Here is a 20,424-nt window from a genome sequence, read left to right as displayed (position 1 = left end):
AAATGATTTAATCGGAGGACACTGTAAATTATAAAATAAATATTGTGGCCATAAAGATGTATAGAAGATGAACTATATATATTATAACATATTTTTGTATATTACATTTTTGTTTTTATCTATGCAAAAGTACGCATTTGAAGTAGAAAAAGAGAAAGAGAGAGAGATATCGAGGGAGAGACAGAAAGAGAATTTTATATTATTAAGACGACTAAAGAGCTTAAATATTCTGTATTACTTTGTTAAAGAAGAGGCTGTAGTAGTGGTTACAAAACCACAGAAAGTACTAAAGATTAAATGGGTCGCCTATGCAAAATTTAACGACCAACAAATATTATTCTCTTTAATAACATCCGGCTTTCGTTAGGATTGTTGGGTAACAGTTCTGTGGTATTAAAAAATTATAAGAAAAGTGGAAAAGAATTAAAAAGTATGTTATTATTAAAAAAAATAAAGTATTTTGAATACTGAACCGAAAGTACTTAAACCAACTTAATTGTAAAAGAATTTAAAAGTTTAATTAATTTGGAGATTAACAGTAAATAATAGTAATAAATATTAATGATAATTGTTGCATATAATATGTACGATAATATATTCTCTTTGGCATATGCCGAGTCCAAGCGCGCGTGCGCGTTCTACATATGTGTGTGCTGTTCTATATTCAGAACTTACAAAGAACCTAATATTGACAATAACCAGAATGTATTATTGTGTTTGTACAAACGTTTGCATTTACGCTTTTTTGTTTAAATTATTTGTTTTTTTTTTTTATTTAATTATTATTATTTTTTATTTAATTATTTTTTTTTTAATTATTTGTTTATAACAGGCCTGGCCAACACGCCCGCTGAGCCATTTCTATTGAAACTTTTGTTTCTCGTTGTATGTATACAAAAAATATTAAATAAATGAAAAATCGTATGCGTCATTGTTATAATACACAAATACGACACGAACTTCAGTTCTATATTCTATATCCACGAACGCCAAATGTTACTGAAAGAATCGGTTTCGTTAGGCAACCATCGTTAACGTTCATCTGTAATTTCAATTTAGTTACGCAATAAAGAACCAATCCACACATTTTTGCTCTTAGTAATGTAGGAGAGTGGAACGATGACGTGAAGTGGCGGGCAGCGGGTTGTCCGTAAAGAACTGATGCGTTGTTGTTTTGCGAGCCGAACGAGAGAGATCTATGACAAGAACGCGGAGTGTGCACGTGCGTCGCCCGTGCACATTTTAACTGTAATTTTAATAATAAATAAATATAAATTTACAGTAATTGACGTTTGAAAAATCAAAAACATCAGATTTTTTCAAAGAAATTTTGTAATTTATTTGAATATATTATAAAAATTAATGCAAGTAAAATTAAAAATTACTAAGAATTTAAAAAAAATATTAAATTGAATATTATAAATTTCAAGTGTCAAGTGATCACTATTTGCATTAAGTTTAAAAAGTTATTAAATATTGGTATTTTAACGTAATATATTATTAGAAAACAAGAACCTAAATTTACTTAAAAAAGTAAATTTTGTTGCTGTGTGTAATATACCAATATTCTCCAACTAACATTTACTGTAATCTTTTTTTAACATTTCAGAATAAATTCAAAGAAAAGAAAAGTTGTTAATGAAAAAAGAAAATTTAATGATCGTTGTTGAAAATTACTTTTTCACAATGCAGAACTCAAAATTAATGTGTTTAATTTGTAGAGGCAGTCACTTTTTTCTTTTCCTGTTAAGCCTCCGGGAATTACCGTTCAGGTATTATTTCAGAGGATGATATGTATGAGCGTAAATGAAGTGTAGTTTTGTACAATCTCAGTTCGACCATTTCTTAGTGGTTAATTGAAACCCAACCACCAAAGAACACCGGTATCCACGATCTAGTATTCAAATCAGTATAAAAGTAAATGCCTTTACTACAGATTGAACGCTGGAACTCTCGACTTCCAAATCAGCTGGTTTGGGAAGACGCATTCACCACTAGACCATCCAGTGAGTTAATCTATTTACTATCTAAAGTAATTAACTCATGTTTTTTTAAATTATTAAATTAGTATAAAGATAATTTTAAATATAATAGGAAAATCAAATTATACATATAACCAATACAAAATAAATTATAACTATCTTCTCAAGAAAGAATTTATAGTGTTTAATCACAAACTTATTAAAACACTTTGTAACTTTTCCTTTGTAATCTTTCTTTATATAACTTGTCGTTATTCATTTTATGAGCTTATTTTATTTAGTAATTCAAAGGCTCCGCCACTTTAATGTCTGATGCAACGCTTTGATCGGCTTCAACAGAAACCCTTTGAACCATATCATACGTGGCGACCGTCTCTTTTTGTATTGCTATTAATACTTCATTATATTATGAACAGTACCTAACAGCATTAAGTTATTCTGTGAAAATTTATTTAAATAAGTATATTCAGAATAATTTTTTCCTTACTGTTAACAGATATTTTTTGTTAAAATTTGTTAACGAAAAAGGGAAGAAATATAAATAGTGTATCACGAAGTTCTCCAGGGACTTTCATAACCTATTCTACTCGCAAAAATAATGGAAAAGTTCATATTAATAAATGTTCTAAAATATTTCTTTGCGAGTTACGGCTACTGGAAGATTTCGTTCGGAATTTAGCTACCCCGGTAAAATGAGGTTGTAATAAATTTTTAGAACGTTAATTATGGAGCAGAATTAGTGATTTCTTATGGTTTTTGACCTGAAAAGATGAATAGAATAAGTCCCAGAACGGTATCTGCAGTAGTTTTGAAAAATCTGGACTGAAAACCAAAAAGTTAGGATAAAAAACCCCTGTTTTTTATGTCTGATGTACAATAACTTTTTTAAAATGGTAATAAACAAATAAAACTTTTAAACAAACTAGGAGAAAATTTAATTTTGAACAAAATGGGGTAACATAAGTTGGATAAAACAAAGAAAATTTTTAAAAAAAAGTCCAAAATCCAATTTCGGATTACGGGCTTTTTTGGACACCTTTTGTTCACGCGATTGCAATCAAAATGGGAGGTGCACAACCAGATGTTACCAGTCCTAAATCCAAAGTTTCATAGTACGGCTAACCGTTTTTTTATCTAAATACATACGTACGTACAGACATCACGCCGAAATTAGTCAAAATGAATATTTCCGTTGAAATCTGAAAACCGAAATTTTTCGCGAATACAATACGTCCTTTATTTTATACAAGGAAGTAAAAATAAACCCTAAATCAAATAAAATCTTATCTTTAAAATGCGTAGGATTTGAATTGCTTTTTTCAGAAAAAGTTAGTGGTCAAAATTAAAAATCATTTATTTGTGTGGAGTAGAAAAAAATTACTGTAAGATAGACTTATTATAAATACGACTTATAAACGCTAACTAGCGTGTAGAGTGAAATAACCAGTATTGGCAGAGTAGCGGTTGTGAGGAATCGGTGAGGTTCAACCGCCAATTGATTTCCAAAGTAGATGCATTATAACATACCTCCATATCCTATAAAAAAAATGCTTGAAAATTATTGTATGACTTTCCCAGTATTAATAATAAAAATTAAATGATTTAGAAACAAAAATGAATAGAAAAAATATTTTTTTAAGGTAAAAAATAAATTTTAAGAAAAAGTTTCTAAAAATATTCATATATAGGTTAAGCTTAACTAATCTATTTAAGTAAAGTTTTCTCTAAATCTAACACTACCTTCAATAAAGCTTGACCTTTAGAACAGAAATCTGGGTGAAATCTTTCGCTAGTCGTAACTAAAAAACAAAGTTTCCAAACCTATATATTATATGAACTATTTCGCAATTTTGATGAGAGAAATGCTACTATAAATTGTAGCCCTAAACAATTTATATAATCTGCTTCGCTTAGCTAATTTTTCTGATTAAAATGGATGCAAAATTCATTACATAGACCGCTTATATTTAATGAATCCATTAAAATTATTAGTTTTATTATATTTTATAATCGAAATAGTAAAATTGTGAAGAATTAATATAATATGGAGATGAAAATTATTATTTCTAGGGACAGTATCATGACAGCGTTTAAAATTACTATTTTAAAAGAAAATATCTCCAAATGGAAATCAGCTTTTTGAAATTCTGTATAATAAATGCTAATACTAAGTTAAGCGAGAGAAATTATGTAAATTTTACGTTATTTCTATATTAAAGAGAATTAATTAAAATATGTTTTAGAAAATGTTAAAAGATGATTAATTCACATCTGTAAATTTTTGAAAATATAAATTTCAACGAATAGATAAAACGATTTTCCCTTGAATTTTAAACTGTGAATTTTAATGAAGTTAAACGGACTAAATCAGCAATGAACCAATCTAGATTTTACGGTACTAGGTTATACGGGACCCCTATTGAAATCCAATTGTTTTTTGCGTTTTTTTTTATATTAGTAAATTTGCATCATTTATCTATATATAATTTTTATATTTAACGTTAATATACGAGGTTAGCGAGCGAAGCGGGCGTAGGTTATGTTGATATACATGCGCGATTCGTCATTACACGGAATCAACATAATCTTAGCAAACATAACCTATACTCGCTAACCTCGTCTGATTAACGTTAAAAATAAAAATTATATACAATAAGTTATACGTATAAATTTTATCGTGTCGAGTTGCGTACAAATGTTAAGTTCAGTAGGGGTTCCGATAAGTACTGTGATTTTACGATACTGAATACACATTTTTTACTAATTATTCTTTTCCTTTTATTAAACAAATTTAAAAAAACAAACTAATCCTTATTTCGATTAAACATTTAAAAGTAATTGAACTATTATTGTTTTTTGAAAACTGAACTATTTCAGTTTTTTGTTTTTTCTTTATGATCTCGCCTCATAAGTTTGAAGGAAGCTAATGGATCGGAGATAGAAATGGAATTTTTATAGCGAATGAAAAATGCCGTGCCTGACGAGAATTCGAACCCTGTACCTCCAGATAGAAGACCGAGACACTACCACTGCGTTACGGAAATTGACAATTTATAATAAATGTCAACAATGTAATAACAATAATTTAAAAAAAAGATCTTTTTAAGTAATTTTTCTAAGATACGCTGACTCTAATTTCATTTATTTTCAGAGAATTAGAATTTCTTCTTTTCAACAACCTTGATTCCAGAAATTTTTGTCATGAAACTAATGATAGATAAGTCAGTGAAAGTTAAAAGCTTTAAAATAAATTGTTATTTCATGATTAAAATTCATAATCATAAAAAAGTTGTCGGCTATTTGCCACTTTATAATCAGAAATATATAAAATATGGAAAATGAGAGAATGTGTAATTTTCCATTTATAGACTATAAATTGTAATTAAAATATTTCCACAAATTTGTAAGGCTTTTTTATGTAAAAAATGAATTGCGGTATAGATTTTAAAGTAAAATAAACAGAAGTGGTAATAAATAAACCGTAACAAAAATTTTTATGTGGCCGTATTAAAATATTATGTGGCATTTTATAAAATTTTGTAAAAGGTTCTCCATCATTCTTTTAAAATAATTTTATTAATATTGTATACTGTTTAAAATAATAATTCTTTCATTATTAGCTGAGGGGAAAAAAATGTTATACGTACATACATAGCCTATATAGTTATTTTAGTTAAGGAGCCAAACATTCAGTATGCCATAGGATTTATTTAAAACTTCATGTTAATAAAATTCTTTATTTATTTATTAATTTATAGATGATAACTTTTAAATTATTTGTTCAATGAATGTAGAAGTCAATTTTTTAAAACGGCTGAAATCCCTGAATTCCTTTCAGTAAAACCTTTCTTACAATTTGTTGTTATAAAATTCACAGTATATATAATATCAAAGTAAAAACTGTGTAGAAACAAAGTAATTTCTTCATTTATAAACAGTTGTAATATACCCAATTTTTTCTTTAATAAAACAGACTGTACATGAATAAATTTAGAAAAGATGAAGCTTTAAATGAAAACGTACTGTATATATTAGATTTAAAAGCTATACGGCTCTAAAATCAAGCATCGCCATTTTATTAGCCTACAACTGTTTGTGTTAATCAAATCAGTACATCAAAACATAAATAAACGATTTAAATTTAAGCTACGTAAAAAAAAAAAAACATTAAAAATTTTCATGAAAGTAAATTTAATACAATTTGATTAGTTTATAAATAATAATAACGTCATGGAAGTATAAATTGTGGTTAATTAAGTAAACTATTGGGAAAAACAAGAAATCACTATATTTACAAAAGAACTGAAATATTTTTTGTTAAGTACGCAAATTGAACAAAATTGACGAGTAATTATAAATTACCTAAATAAATTTTAAATGATTTTAATTACAATATAATATACCTTATAAGAAGATATCTTAAAACAAGTTGAAAACAGCCGTGTAGAAGAGAATATTACATATTTTAAATACGACGTAATATCTTATTTCTTCTTTCACAATAACATAAACAACAAAATTAAAAGAAAACTGCAATGAAATTACATAAAATAAAAAAACAACTTATGACTGTTTAAACGGTGAAATCACTAACACAACGTACAAACACTAACAGACAGGTCCTAACACACGCGTCACGGAGTATAACTGAACAGCCAACTAGGTTCGTTAGTACATAGTCTACTGGCCGCAATATTTTTCTGTAGTTGTGCAGAGGGGAGAAGCAGTGACAAACAATCTACGCAGAACATTTTGTTACACTACAATCTTTGTTTCTAGTAAGTAGTTTTTTTTTTTGTACTTTATTGCGTGTAAATGAGTAACATCTGAACTAAACGATAATAATAAATTTTCATTTCATATCGGATAAATAAGAAGAATCATCCTCTATAATTAAATCATCATTTTTAGAGTATATAGTCCAAACAATATTTAAAAAAAAAAAATTGCATATAAAATTTTTAATCATTTCTTTTGCTTTTATTACAGATTAAATAACACATACAAATTTAATAAACATCATTATCAGTCTTTATCATTACTGTCATGTTTTAGAGCTGGTGACCCGATTCATATCCCGCTGACAATTTCGTATCATAGCTCACTATCTTTGCTATTAAAATCAATGTGCCTAACGTTTTTTCCAGTCGCCTCTTCAATTTAGTCCGCATCTTTACTGCGGTCTTCCGTCTGACCTGCTGCCCTCGTCGTTTTTTCCCTGTACTTTCTCAATATTTTCACCGATCCTACAGACTTTCTGCCGAAAAAGCGAAGGATGCGCAGGAGTTAATGAATCCTAACTAGACATATCATGTTTTTAATTAAAGCAATAAAATTCCCTTCGGCAAGTTAATTTATATATTTCAGATGTGTTAACCAAACGGTTATCACATGCTTGGCGACATGAATGAATATTCATTCTTAAACTTACACACATTCAAGCCATTCAGTAATACTACAAGCATTCTATGTCAGCTTTAACAGGAAACATAAATTCTCATTGTCTTCGTCCCCGAGTTAAATTTGCTGTTGTACATCGGCAGTTTTAAGCCCACAAAATTTCTGAAGATATTCGAATTTAATTTAATTTTAATTTATCAGAGTTAGTTAAAGTTAGTAAAAGATGTTTAGTTTTGTTCTTTAACGATTCAAGTTTCTGAATATATTTTCTTTTTATACATGTTTGTTTCCTTTTACATAATTTTAAAACAAAGGCTAAACATTTTCTGGAGCAGCACCCCCACTAATTCTACGAGCCGCCATTGTTAACGATATGTAATAGTCATACAGAGAAAAGCTACGGCATAACATTTAATGAAAATAATTAATGTACCCCTTTTTATTTGGATAGAACGTATTTTATACGAAGCTTTTCCTTGCAGAGGAAAAAGGTACAAAAAACAAATTTTTTTTCTACAAAAAAATAATAAAAATTATTATTTATATTTGTAAATGTTTACCTTTTTGTTCGGAAAGTAATGTAATTTTTTGCTCTCCCGCTTATTTACAGGGAAATAACTGTGTACAAATAACAGAAATTATGATAAACTTTAACCATCCAAGAAGCATAAATACTGCGTTCTTTCTTAGTACAAAAATCGTAATTCATAATCGAAAACTCACAACCTTATAGGTATCTATGAAAAAAAGAAAAATCACAACTTTTATTTATTTATCCTGACCCTCGTAGGGAAAGACACTCACCTGCCTTATGACGATCCCGGTCGCCAGGCTACCTTCTCCGTTTCTAGCCCTGAGGGGCTTAACCGGAGGGAACGGAACATAGTTGCTGGCTATTGTTATGTTTCTACACGTGATGTTAGACGTGCTCACTTCTAACATCGGATGTGTGCTTTATAAATATTTTATTGTACTGTAAAAATTTATTAATTGTAATTTTTAATAATATTAAAATGAGAAAGTCGCCGGTCTTCGTGGCGCGAGCGGTAGTGTCTCAGCCTTTCATCCGGTTGTCCCGGGTTCGAATCCCGATCAGGGATGGCATTTTCACACGCTACAAAATTGTCATTTCATCTTATCCTCCGTAACAATACCTAATGGAAATTTCATGAGACTAAACAGAAAAATAATATGAAAAGGTCAGTGGCACTTAATTTGATGAGCAATTATTTAACTGCCGAGAATTGCAGAGCCCAATAGCAATCTTTGATATTATAATTAGGTCTTCAATAACGCTGTTACGTTAAGTAACGTAACCTTTAAGGTTAAACGCTACCTGATATCAAATATAATAATTACACAATTAATCGAAATTATTACTGTTCGTACGTCCGTAGAGTTACCTGACTACGTTAAAAAAACTATTTAATGTTACAAGTTCCACTATACCAAGAGTAGTATTTCTTTCTTCATATTTATTAAGTTCTGTTGTAATTAATAGTTTTTCATTTGATTTTTACTTCCTTGTACGAAGTAAAGAAAATATTGTGATCGCGAAAAATGAGGGTTTTCAAATTTCAACGGAAATATCCATTTTGACTATTTTCGGTGTGTCGTTTGTACGTACATACGAACTTATAACTCAAAAACGATTAGCCGTAGAATGTTGAAATTTTTTATTTAGGATTGTTGTAACATCTAGTTGGGCACCTCATCTTTTGATTGCAATCGATCGAACCAAAAGTGTCCAAAAAAAGCCCAAAATCTAAAACAATTTCGATTTTTAACTTATTTTTAATTGCAGTAATAATCCCTCATTGAGTGCTTTTCAACGATATTATCATACGTGGTACTTATTTTCATTGGTTCCAGAGTTATAGGCAAATAGGTTTTTAATTAATGAAATATTTGGATTTTACAAGGGAAAACACATCGGTTCGAATGAAAATCATCTCCTTTTTTTTATTTTTTATTTAATTTAAATATATTGATTTATTAATAATTATTAACCTCTGATTGTAAAAAAAATTTTACGATAAATAATAATTCAAAAACAGCAATAAAAAAATAATATGAAAAAAGATCAGAAATGATTAATAAAAGAACTTTTATGTACTTTTAATTTAAAAAAATGTTTATATGCAATTTAATAGGCGTAAAAGGAAGTTATGTGGTGTCCACATCAGAATTTTTTTTTTTTAATTTATTTATTTTCTTTCTTCGTCTCGTTTGTGTTTTATAAAATTGTCTGTTGTCTGGTGTCGAAATTAATACTAGTTCACATTTCAATACTACGATTATTCTTTTCAATATTATATTAATTTTGATAATTCTATAATAAATATCCGGTACAAAATTTAGTTTTACATCTATGGTCAATAAACCCCAGTTCATTGACCATTACAAAAAAAATCACTGATAAAATGATACTTGTTAGACAATTTCTATTACATTTCTAATTTTCATCAACATTTTTCTGCTTTTCCAAGAAAAGTAAATTTCACCAAAAAAATTAAATGATTTAAGTTATACTGCACAGATACATTAATTTTATCGGCTTTTATTTATTTTTACACGACTGTCTAAAAAGGATTGTAATGTATTTAGGGTGTATGTATGTATGTTTATTTCACCGTAGCTACTCAACGGCTGAACCGATTTAAATGTATGACCCCGCGTTGGAATACTTATGTCAACGGGAGTTTCCTGTAATCTTTTATATCTCAGTAATCATTAGTTTTATCATATTACGTTACATCTGCAAAAATGTTAAAAATTTTATTGTGAACAAATTTTTTTTTTTGTCTTTAGTCATTTGACTGGTTTGATGCAGCTCTCCAAGATTCCCTATCTAGTGCTAGTCGTTTCATTTCAGTATACCCTCTACATCCTACATCCCTAACAATTTGTTTTACATATTCCAAACGTGGCCTGTCTACACAATTTTTCCCTTCTAAAAAAGATTTATTCTTTTGTTGATTGATTAATTAACTAACAAATGAAGCTTACAAAGAAGCTTGTATGTGGGAACATGAAAACAATAATTTGTAGAGTATGAAAAATACCGTATCTGACCGGGATTCGAACCCAGGATCTTCAGATAAAGAAATTATAATTAACTTAATAATACAATTTCAATATTTCTAATAGAAATAAAAGATAAAAACAACCGTTAATAAAAAAAAAATTAAAAATACTGTTTCAGATTATTCTGAAGTGAAACAATTAAATTAAGTTAAAAACATTTTAAATCGTTGTAAACATCATTTCTCTTTATAATTACCACTATTACATGAAACACTGAGCAAAAAACAACGATATATTCTAATTCATGGCATTTTTATGTTAAAAAAAAGATCAAACGGATAGGGTTAAATAATTTCAAAGTGAACGAAAATCATAATTTATTATACCCAAACATTCATACACATGTAAATAATTGAAAAAATATGTGGTAAAAAAAATTTGTAATAAAATATGTACGTCTCACCACGACCGTCAACATATCAAAATAATCGAATTCGTATGGTGGTGACCAACTGGCAACATCCCAGTTGATATAATGATTATCATAATAAAATAAACATTATTATCAACCTCCTCTTCTCAAAAATTAACATACCATAACCAAGTACAAATTATATTAATGAAAGAATGCTTTAAAATAATGGAAAAGATTGAATTTCTTTGAATGATGTACGGCACAGTTATAATGTACTATTTTTAAATAAATATTAAAAGAAGTAAATAAACGAATTTAAAGATGCTTTTTATTTTACTTTTTAGAAATTTTTGGTGTAATAATCGTAAGATTACAAGCCACTCTAACAGAGATATCCGTCATTTCTGAAAATGATATTATCAAGAATAACAAGCATCACAGATCAGGTTTAAAAGTAAAGATGTTTTTTAAAAAAAAAATATTCATTTTTTTACCCTTCATCGACATAACTGTGTTCAAGTTTTTTAAAACGAGAAAATAATTCCAAAACAATATATTTGATATTTTTTGTTGATACTAAATCATTAGCTTAAATGAATATATTAAAATTAAACAATGCATTTATTGGTTGACTGCGTATTAATTTGCTTCCTAAAGGATTATTATCTTTAAATATAAATTTTAGTTGCTTTGGTCTTACAAAATGTAGATTTTAAGAAGATCTTGAGATTGTTCCATCAAAATTCTTGAACACTTCTTATTCAGGGCGATTAAAGATCCTTAAAAGTATATTTTTTAAAGATTAAATTTTTTTTTTTGTCTTCAGTCATTTGACTGGTTTGATGCAGCTCTCCAAGATTCCCTATCTAGTGCTAGTCGTTTCATTTCAGTATACCCTCTACATCCTACATCCCTAACAATTTGTTTTACATATTCCAAACGTGGCATGCCTACACAATTTTTTCCTTCTACCTGTCCTTCCAATATCAAAGTGACTATTCCAGGATGCCTTAGTATGTGGACTATAAATCTGACTCTTCTTTTAACTATATGTTTCCAAATGCTTCTTTCTTCATCTATTTGCCGCAATACCTCTTCATTTGTCACTTTATCCACCCATCTGATTTTTAACATTCTCCTATAGCACCGCATTTCAAAAGCTTCTAATCTTTTCTTCTCAGATACTCCGATCGTCCAAGTTTCACTTCCATATAAAGCGACACTCCAAATATACACTTTCAAAAATCTTTTCCTGATATTTAAATTAATTTTTGATGTAAACAAGTTATATTTCTTACTGAGGCTCGTTTATTAGCTTGTGCTATTCGCCATTTTATATCGCTCCTGCTTCGTCCATCTTTAGTAATTCTACTTCCCAAATAACAAAATTCTTCTACTTCCATAGTCTTTTCTCCTCCTATTTTCACATTCAGTGGTCCATCTTTGTTATTTCTACTACATTTCATTACTTTTGTTTTGTTCTTGTTTATTTTCACGCGATAGTTCTTGCGTAGGACTTCATCTATGCCGTTCATTGTTTCTTCTAAATCCTTTTTACTCTCGGCTAGAATTACTATATCATCAGCAAATCGTAGCATCTTTATCTTTTCACCTTGTACTGTTACTCCGAATCTAAATTGTTCTTTAACATCATTAACTGCTAATTCCATGTAAAGATTAAAAAGTAACACAGATAGGGAACATCCTTGTCGGACTCCCTTTCTTATTACGGCTTCTTTCTTATGTTCTTCAATTGTTACTGTTGCTGTTTGGTTCCTGTACATGTTAGCAATTGTTGTTCTATCTCTGTATTTGAGCCCTAATTTTTTGAAATGCTGAACATTTTATTCCAGTATACGTTATCGAATGCCTTTTCTAGGTCTATAAACTCCAAGTATGTCGGTTTGTTTTTCTTTAATCTTCCTTCTACTATTAATCTGAGGCCTAAAATTGCTTCCCTTGTCCCTATACTTTTCCTGAAACCAAATTGGTCTTCTCCTAACACTTCCTCCACTCTCCTCTCAATTCTTCTGTATAGAATTCTCGTTAAGATTTTTGATGCATGACTAGTTAAACTAATTGTTCTGTATTCTTCACATTTATCTGCCCCTGCTTTCTTTGGTATCATTACTATAACACTTTTTTTGAAGTCTGACGGAAATTCCCCTTTTTCATAAATATTACACACCAGTTTGTACAATCTATCGATCGCTTCCTCACCTGCACTGCGCAGTAATTCTACAGGTATTCCATCTATTCCAGGAGCCTTTCTGCCATTTAAATCTTTTCTCTTAAATTCAGATCTCAGTATTGTTTCTCCCATTTCATCCTCCTCAACTTCCTCTTCTTCCTCTATAACACCATTTTTAATTCATTTCCCTTTCAATTACGAAGATTCAATTACCGAAAGTAAAAAAAAAGGTCTGGTTGCCGAGGAATGACATACTGATTCTCAGGAAGAAAATTAAATGGATTATTAAATTATGTTAATATACAAGTAAAGATTGTGTAAAATATTAGTCTACTCTTTGAGTAAAATTTTGAGATGCGGAAACCATGGTTATCGCATCTTCTACCTATTAACAATTTTAACCCTTTTAAATGGTGTCATTGTGATTCATATTTAGTGAACATAATACAAATTTCATAAAATTCATTTAATCTAGTATGAAGATACAACGCAAAATGAAAACTGATAAAAAAAGGAAAAAAACCGAAGAAATCAGCTTTATCTCTGGATGAAATTTCTTAAGTATTTATTACCAAAGTGACAAAAAAATGAAAGAAATTTTTTAATTAGTGAAAGAATGTAACATTGAGTCCAAAGACTAAAAAAAAGGAAAAAAGAGTTTTTTCTTCCACTCCTTTTTTTGAGATTCCAATAAAACCAAACGTCAATAGTAAATATCTAAGGAATATTAAAAAATGTGAAAAAATGTATCTACATTTTAAAAAAATGTATATACTTAAAATTAAAATCAGGAGTAACTATAAAGTTTGTATTTGTGTATCCACTTGGGTGATTGTTATAGAAATTAAATGGCATCAATGCTTCATATCCAGAAATCATCGTGACAAATTTCAACGAAATCGATCTATCCAGTCTGTTGATGTCTTCAAGAAAACAGGCCAACATATATAAATATATACATACACACACACACACACACACACACACACACACACACACACACACACACACACACACACACACACACACACACACACGTCCTTAAAAAATTGTTCAATTCTAAAAATCTTGTTTTTTTTGTTTTTTTGAGGTGGATCATGAATGATCACAATTTGTGAAAATTCCAACAAGTAAACTTTGATCTGATAAGCTCACTTTCCCTTATACAATATATTGTATAATGATAGACCAAACTCTATATGTGTTTTGCAATCCCAACCCCGCTGGGGGAAGACACCCACTTTGTGACGTTACCGGTCGCCACACCACATTCCGAGCCTTCAGGGCCTTTACCGAAGATCGTCTTTCGACCCTCTAACTGATTACACCACACAGTCATCAGCCAGGCCTCGGTCGGGATGCCACCGATGTAAATGCCTCGGCAGACATTTGAATCACTAAATACAATTAAAATTATGCCTTCACGTAGGCCTCAAACGGACATCTTTACATCCAACCTAACATGATTACTAACTTAACTAACTAACTAACTAACCGAAACCGCGGACCCCGCGCCTAGTCTAAATTTGACAACACGGTTCGTGACTACGAATGCCTCAGAAAACGACGAGTTGTAAGTTAAATCACTGCTATACTCAAACCAATTAAAATTATGTTTTACGCAACATGGAAATTCAGATCTACACCCAAATAAATCGACCAAATTACGTCACCTAACAAGGAAAACGTAACCTCATTCCGATTCGCGTAGGAGCCTGACCCAAACCGTGAAACACTACCCGGTTTTTATGATGGAGTCTCGCGCGGCATTACCAAGTTAAAATGATCGCCACCGACGGTCCCACATGATGTGCTTCATATCGGAGAGCACGACGGTAACCGGTAAGACGTGGAGAGAGCTTGCAGAAACACGCTCACCACCAAGCCGGCTGAGCGTGGAACACCCCTCCATGCACCAGCGGCTTTAATCAACAACACAGTAATGCGAAAGCGTTAACCACCCACCATCAAGAGAAGACCAAGAAGAAGAAGAAATCCCCTGGCCAGCCCAACGTGGGATTTTCCACCAGATACCAAAATCCTTGCTGCAGCAGCAAGCCTGGCCGGGTCGGCATGAAGCCTGCTAGCGCCAGGAATGTAGCGGTGAATACGGACCCGAACGAGAACTGCTCGGGAAGAATCCCGTCGGCCACCCCGGCGGAAGATGATCAAAGTCTACTCGACACTTCGCAACTCCGGGGATCACCCGGTGGAGACCAAATTGCCGCTAAAGAGAAGCTCCGATTCCAAGGCGAGCCGGAACTCCACAATTACCACACGTCGAGCAGTGCCGACATCGCCGGAGACCAGAAATTGGACTCAATAGGCCTTCTCAGGGCTATCTATCAAACGCACAAATGCTCTTTTTAGGACCACCACTACAAAATCCTAAACAGCCCTTTTTAGAACTACCTTAATGGTGGTATCCTAAAGGTTTATAAGATGCCATATGCCGAGGATGGAGCAATTCGGCAATATACATATAATTATATACACTCGTGCGCGCGCGAATATACACATACAGGATTCTTTTTCATCATTTAAATTATTTTCGCTAGATTTCTGTTCTTAGAATTCAATTTTAACATAACAAAACTTATTTTTCAATTTCATAAAACGATTTTATAATATAACGTAATTTTTAAAATTATTTTTAATGTTTTTTATTTGATTTTTGTGTAATTTCTGATCTTGAAAAATTATTAATTTACCTGAAAATTAAGTTGTTCAATTAATCAGTAAATTTTTATTGTTGTAAATATATATTTTATTAGTTTGTAATAGTTCTTAATATTACAAAATAATTGTTATAAAAGCCGGTACTGTGCTGCATAACTATCTCGGCTTCGCCCGTAAAAGATTTATATCAAATACACCTTAAGATTTTTTTTTTAATATTATTGATTTTTATTTTTATTTAAATTCGATCAAATCAATTATAAATTACAAAATGGAAATTGATTTTAGATAAGCAACTTATTAACGACTTTAGAAATCGATTTCAAAATGAGAGCTAAATGAGAATACTGGATGAAGCAATGTTTATCTTATGCAAAAATTAATATCCTGTTATATAATTACCAAAAAAGAAAACATTTTAATTAAATTCTACGTATTAATATAAAAGCCGTTTAATGATATTAGTAAGGGTCTAAAACCTAACACAATTAAGATCTCACACCCAGAAATACTTGGCCTAATTTTAGTACATAGTTAAGCTGCACTAGAAATATTAAATAAAATGTTTGGTTACATCGTATCCCCTTGTTAGATTAAGGCTAAAATTTAACAAAATTTAGAATTTATGTAGAGGAATATTTTTTCAAGATTCATAAGCTTTTAATATCAGTTTTCAAAATATGTAATAAAAACTATAAAACCGTTAAATTAATTTTATCCATACCCTTAAGTCTGATTTAAATAACATTTCATAACCGTTAACAATTCATTAAGACCTGTCACAGTACAAAACTTCATATTCCTATAACGGAAAAGTTGAAATTTCAAAATAGAGTTATTCATCCCACCCCGTTAGTCTGGTTCAATTCAAAATTTTAATAACATCAGTAAAAAATATATAAAAATATTCGAATCAAATTTAAACTGTAATGTTAACTTAATTCGGAGATACAGGCTAACATACATACTCACCTTTCTTCGAAATTTTTATTTTTGTGTTTTGGTTAGAGGGATCCAAAAAACATCGAGATTTTTAAAAACCCTTATTATCAAAATTTTAACCATCAATGTACTTTTCCATATAGCTAAAAATACTATAGCAGCTATATTAGCTGGAAAAAACATATACAGGCTATTTACTACATATATATATATATATATATATATGTTTTTAGATCTTTACAGAAGTACGATAAATATTTCCTTTCTCAATTATAAGTCCTATTTGACAAAAAAAGACGTCTGTTCGTATGTATCTCGCATAACTCAAAAACGATTAGCCGTTGAATGTTCAAATTCTGGATTTAAGACTGTTGTAATATCTTGTTGTGGCACCTCATTGATAGCAATGGATTGAACCAAAAGTGTCCAAAAAAGCAGAAATTCCAAAAAAATTGGATTTTGTACTTTTTCTTAACTGCAGTAATAAGCCCTCATTGAGAGCTTTTCAACGATATATCATAAGTAGTACTTATTTTCATTGGTTCCACAGTTATAGCCAAATAAAAATTTAATTAAGGAAATATTTAATATTTAAGGAGAAGCACATTGGTTCAAACTCCTTTCTTTTTTTTTTATTTATTAATATATATATATATATAATTATTGACCTCTGATTGTAAAAAAGGTTTTACGATAAATAATAATTCAATAATAACAATAAAAAAGTATGAAAAAACATCAGAAATTAATTAAAATTTTATGTACCTTTAAAAATGTGTATATGTAATTCAATAAGAGTACAAGGAAGTCATGTGGGGGTCAACATTAGATTTTTTCCAGAAGTAAATATGCAATCATTTTAATATATTAAAACAACCGGAAGATTAAAAAAAATCTAGGTGAGTCTTTATCCAAATTGATAGATTTAATTCTGTTACCTGTTTTTAAACCATTTTTTCTTCTCCCTTTATCATTCTCTCTCTCTCTCTCTCTCTCTCTTAAATTTAATAATAGATGAAAGATAGAACTGATGTTTACCATCGATTAGGCTGCATTTCCGCCTTATTATTGGCTATCTGCCAATCAACATAGACCCCGCCATTTTTATAGAAATACTTTTCCACAGATTAATAAAAATTGAAATGAAATAAATATTTCTATCATAAAATTAATAAATTTAATTTAGTTAAAAATTACTTCTACGTACATTAACGAGTATATATCGCATCTGGGGAAAAATAATTCATTCCCTCAGTGTTAACATTCTGGATTAATTTTATTTTTTATTTTTTCCCCTACTAAAGAGAAAAAAAAAATTGTTTCTTATATTAATATTTATCTCAATATTTTTTAAAACTGTAACAGATATAGCTCACTATATGCAAGTGGCATTAGACAGCTTTCCTTGAGAGTAATAATACTTATTACACTGTATAAAGTACAACATTATATACATACACACACACACCCACCGGGTTGGTCTAGTGATGAACGCGCCTTCCCTAATCAGCTGATTTGGAAGTCGAGAGTTCCAGCATTCAAGTCCTACTAAAGGCATTTACTTTTATACGGATTTGAATACTAGATCGTAGATACCGGTGTTCTTTGGTGGTTGGGTTTCAATTAACCACACATCTCAGGAATGATCGAACTGAGACTGTACAAGACTACACTTCATCTGCACTCATACAAATCATCCTCTGAAGTATTATCTGAACGGTAAATACCGGAGGCTAAACAGGGAAAAAAAAAGACTATAAGTGAAGGCGATAATGCACTAAATTTCATTCATAAACTGTTAGGGTAGTTTTATTTGTGAACAGCAAAGGTATTTGCTCTTAAAGAACTTTATACTTGCCTTATCTATTGTACTATTGTAGTTAATACAAGACCAGTGGTTAAAAGTGTTAAGACTAGCAGTCATGCTAATGTTTTTTTGTCAATGGGACTGATTTCTGGTTTTCATTATTTATCTACCTGTGAATAAATCCTGACCATTACTTTAAATTCTTTTGTATGTAATCACTATTTATTGTTATTGTTGTGATTACTATGATTAATATTTGTTTATTATTGACATTGATTATTATTATTGTTTGCTGTTGTCATCATTATTATTCTGATTATTATTATGGTTGTGATTACTATTTCTATTATTTGTTATATTATTGTCATTTACTATTATTATTACTACTGTCATTATTGTTGTTATTATTATTATTATTATTATTATCGATCTGTCTTGTTTCACTTATATTTTTAAACCAATAAATTGTGATTATATAAACATCTTCAATTGTCAATCTCTCAATATTCTTTTTATCCTGTTTTAGCCTCCGGGAATTACCGTTCAGGTATTACTTCAGTGAATGAATGAGGATGATATATATGAGTGTAAATAAGGTATAGTCTTGCACAGTTTCAGTTCGACCGTTCCTGAGATGTGTGGTTAATTGAAACCCAACCAACAAAGAACACCGGTATCCACGATCTAGTATTCAAATTTGTATAAAAGTAATTGACTTTACTAGGACTTGAACGATCTCTCAATATCCTGATCGAGCCGCGAACACGCGGCAATATGTCTAAAACAACATGCCGTGAGTATTCGTAATCAATGCCCAGAAAATATTACTGAAAATAAATTGATGAAAATTTGTATATACGTTCTTCTTAGATTTAAGTGCACACTAAGGATTATTTTGAAAATTACGAGTTGAAAGGTTTAAAAAAGAAAAAAATGAAATGTACTTTTTTTTTAAATCTCTGGGAAAAAAATAAAGATATCAGCTTAATGTATATTGTGTGTAATCTTCATGTGAATATATAAAAAAACCATTATATTTTTTTTTAAATCACAAGTTTAAAAGGTTAAAATGGATTTAAAAATTTGTATTAACCCCTGTTTATTTTTTTAATTTCTCGGTATCAAATGAAGATATCAACATGATTTTTGGCGTGCATCATCTTTACGTGAACATCAAAAACATTTTTCTAGATTTTTGAAACTCGATCTTGAAAGATGTGAAGAAAGGTAAAAATATATTTTAATTAATTATTTGCAAATTTTTCTCATTTCTGACTATACTAAGCGAGGTATTCACTAGATTTGGGCTTGCAAATACTCTTCAGTTAAATATTTAAAAACCATTTGGGTTTTTCAATTTCAATTTTTTAAGGGATGCGAATGTGTACGGCGCGGAGGTTCAACCAACACAGATACTGTCACTATTATTGTATGTGCGACGCAACTGGCTGCACCCGCCTTGGTTACTTGACTAAAAATATATAATTAAAATTAAAAATTGAACACACGGGAAACGCAAGTAACTATACAGGGTGGGTGAAACCGCGACGCGGATGCTAATATATAATATAGTAAGAACTGATGATATTCTATTTAAATTACTATGCTATTTAGAAGTAGTAGTTTTTAACAGGTTAAATATTAAGTATGGAAAATTTATGAGTATGAAACGTATTTATACGTAAGGAATCTAATAATTACTTTTTTACCGTGCCAAAGAATGTACCGTGCCAAGGAAATGTCCGTCTATAACTTGAAAATTACGAACATCCCTTTACATTAGAATTATTCTATATAGAAGAATAGAACAAGAAGTAGAGAATATAAAAGATGAAGACAAATTTAGTTTCACAAAAAACAAGAAACACGAGAAACATTTTTAGTTCTTAGATTAATTTCAGGGGATAAATGAAATTAAATTAAAAATTAGTCGTACATCCATAGTTTTTTCCGAGTTCGAAAGTATTTTTTATTTTTTTTT

At 29.9% G+C, this 20,424-nt stretch overlaps 1 long non-coding RNA gene across 1 annotated transcript in view; it reads left to right on the top strand.

The window, feature by feature from the left end:
• The first annotated feature begins 6,695 nt into the window (after window positions 1-6,695).
• Window positions 6,696-20,424, top strand: part of LOC142332506 (uncharacterized) — a 166,666-nt gene continuing 152,937 nt past the window's right edge. The window contains exon 1 of the long non-coding RNA XR_012758314.1: window positions 6,696-6,760. This is a non-coding gene — a long non-coding RNA (uncharacterized LOC142332506). The remainder of the gene's footprint in view (window positions 6,761-20,424) is intronic.

This window comes from Lycorma delicatula, chromosome 11, assembly GCF_047948215.1.
Source record: "Lycorma delicatula isolate Av1 chromosome 11, ASM4794821v1, whole genome shotgun sequence".
Lineage (NCBI taxonomy): Eukaryota > Metazoa > Arthropoda > Insecta > Hemiptera > Fulgoridae > Lycorma > Lycorma delicatula.
The sequence above is the reverse complement of the archived record's forward strand: the minus strand, read 5'-3'. Positions and strand labels throughout refer to the sequence as shown.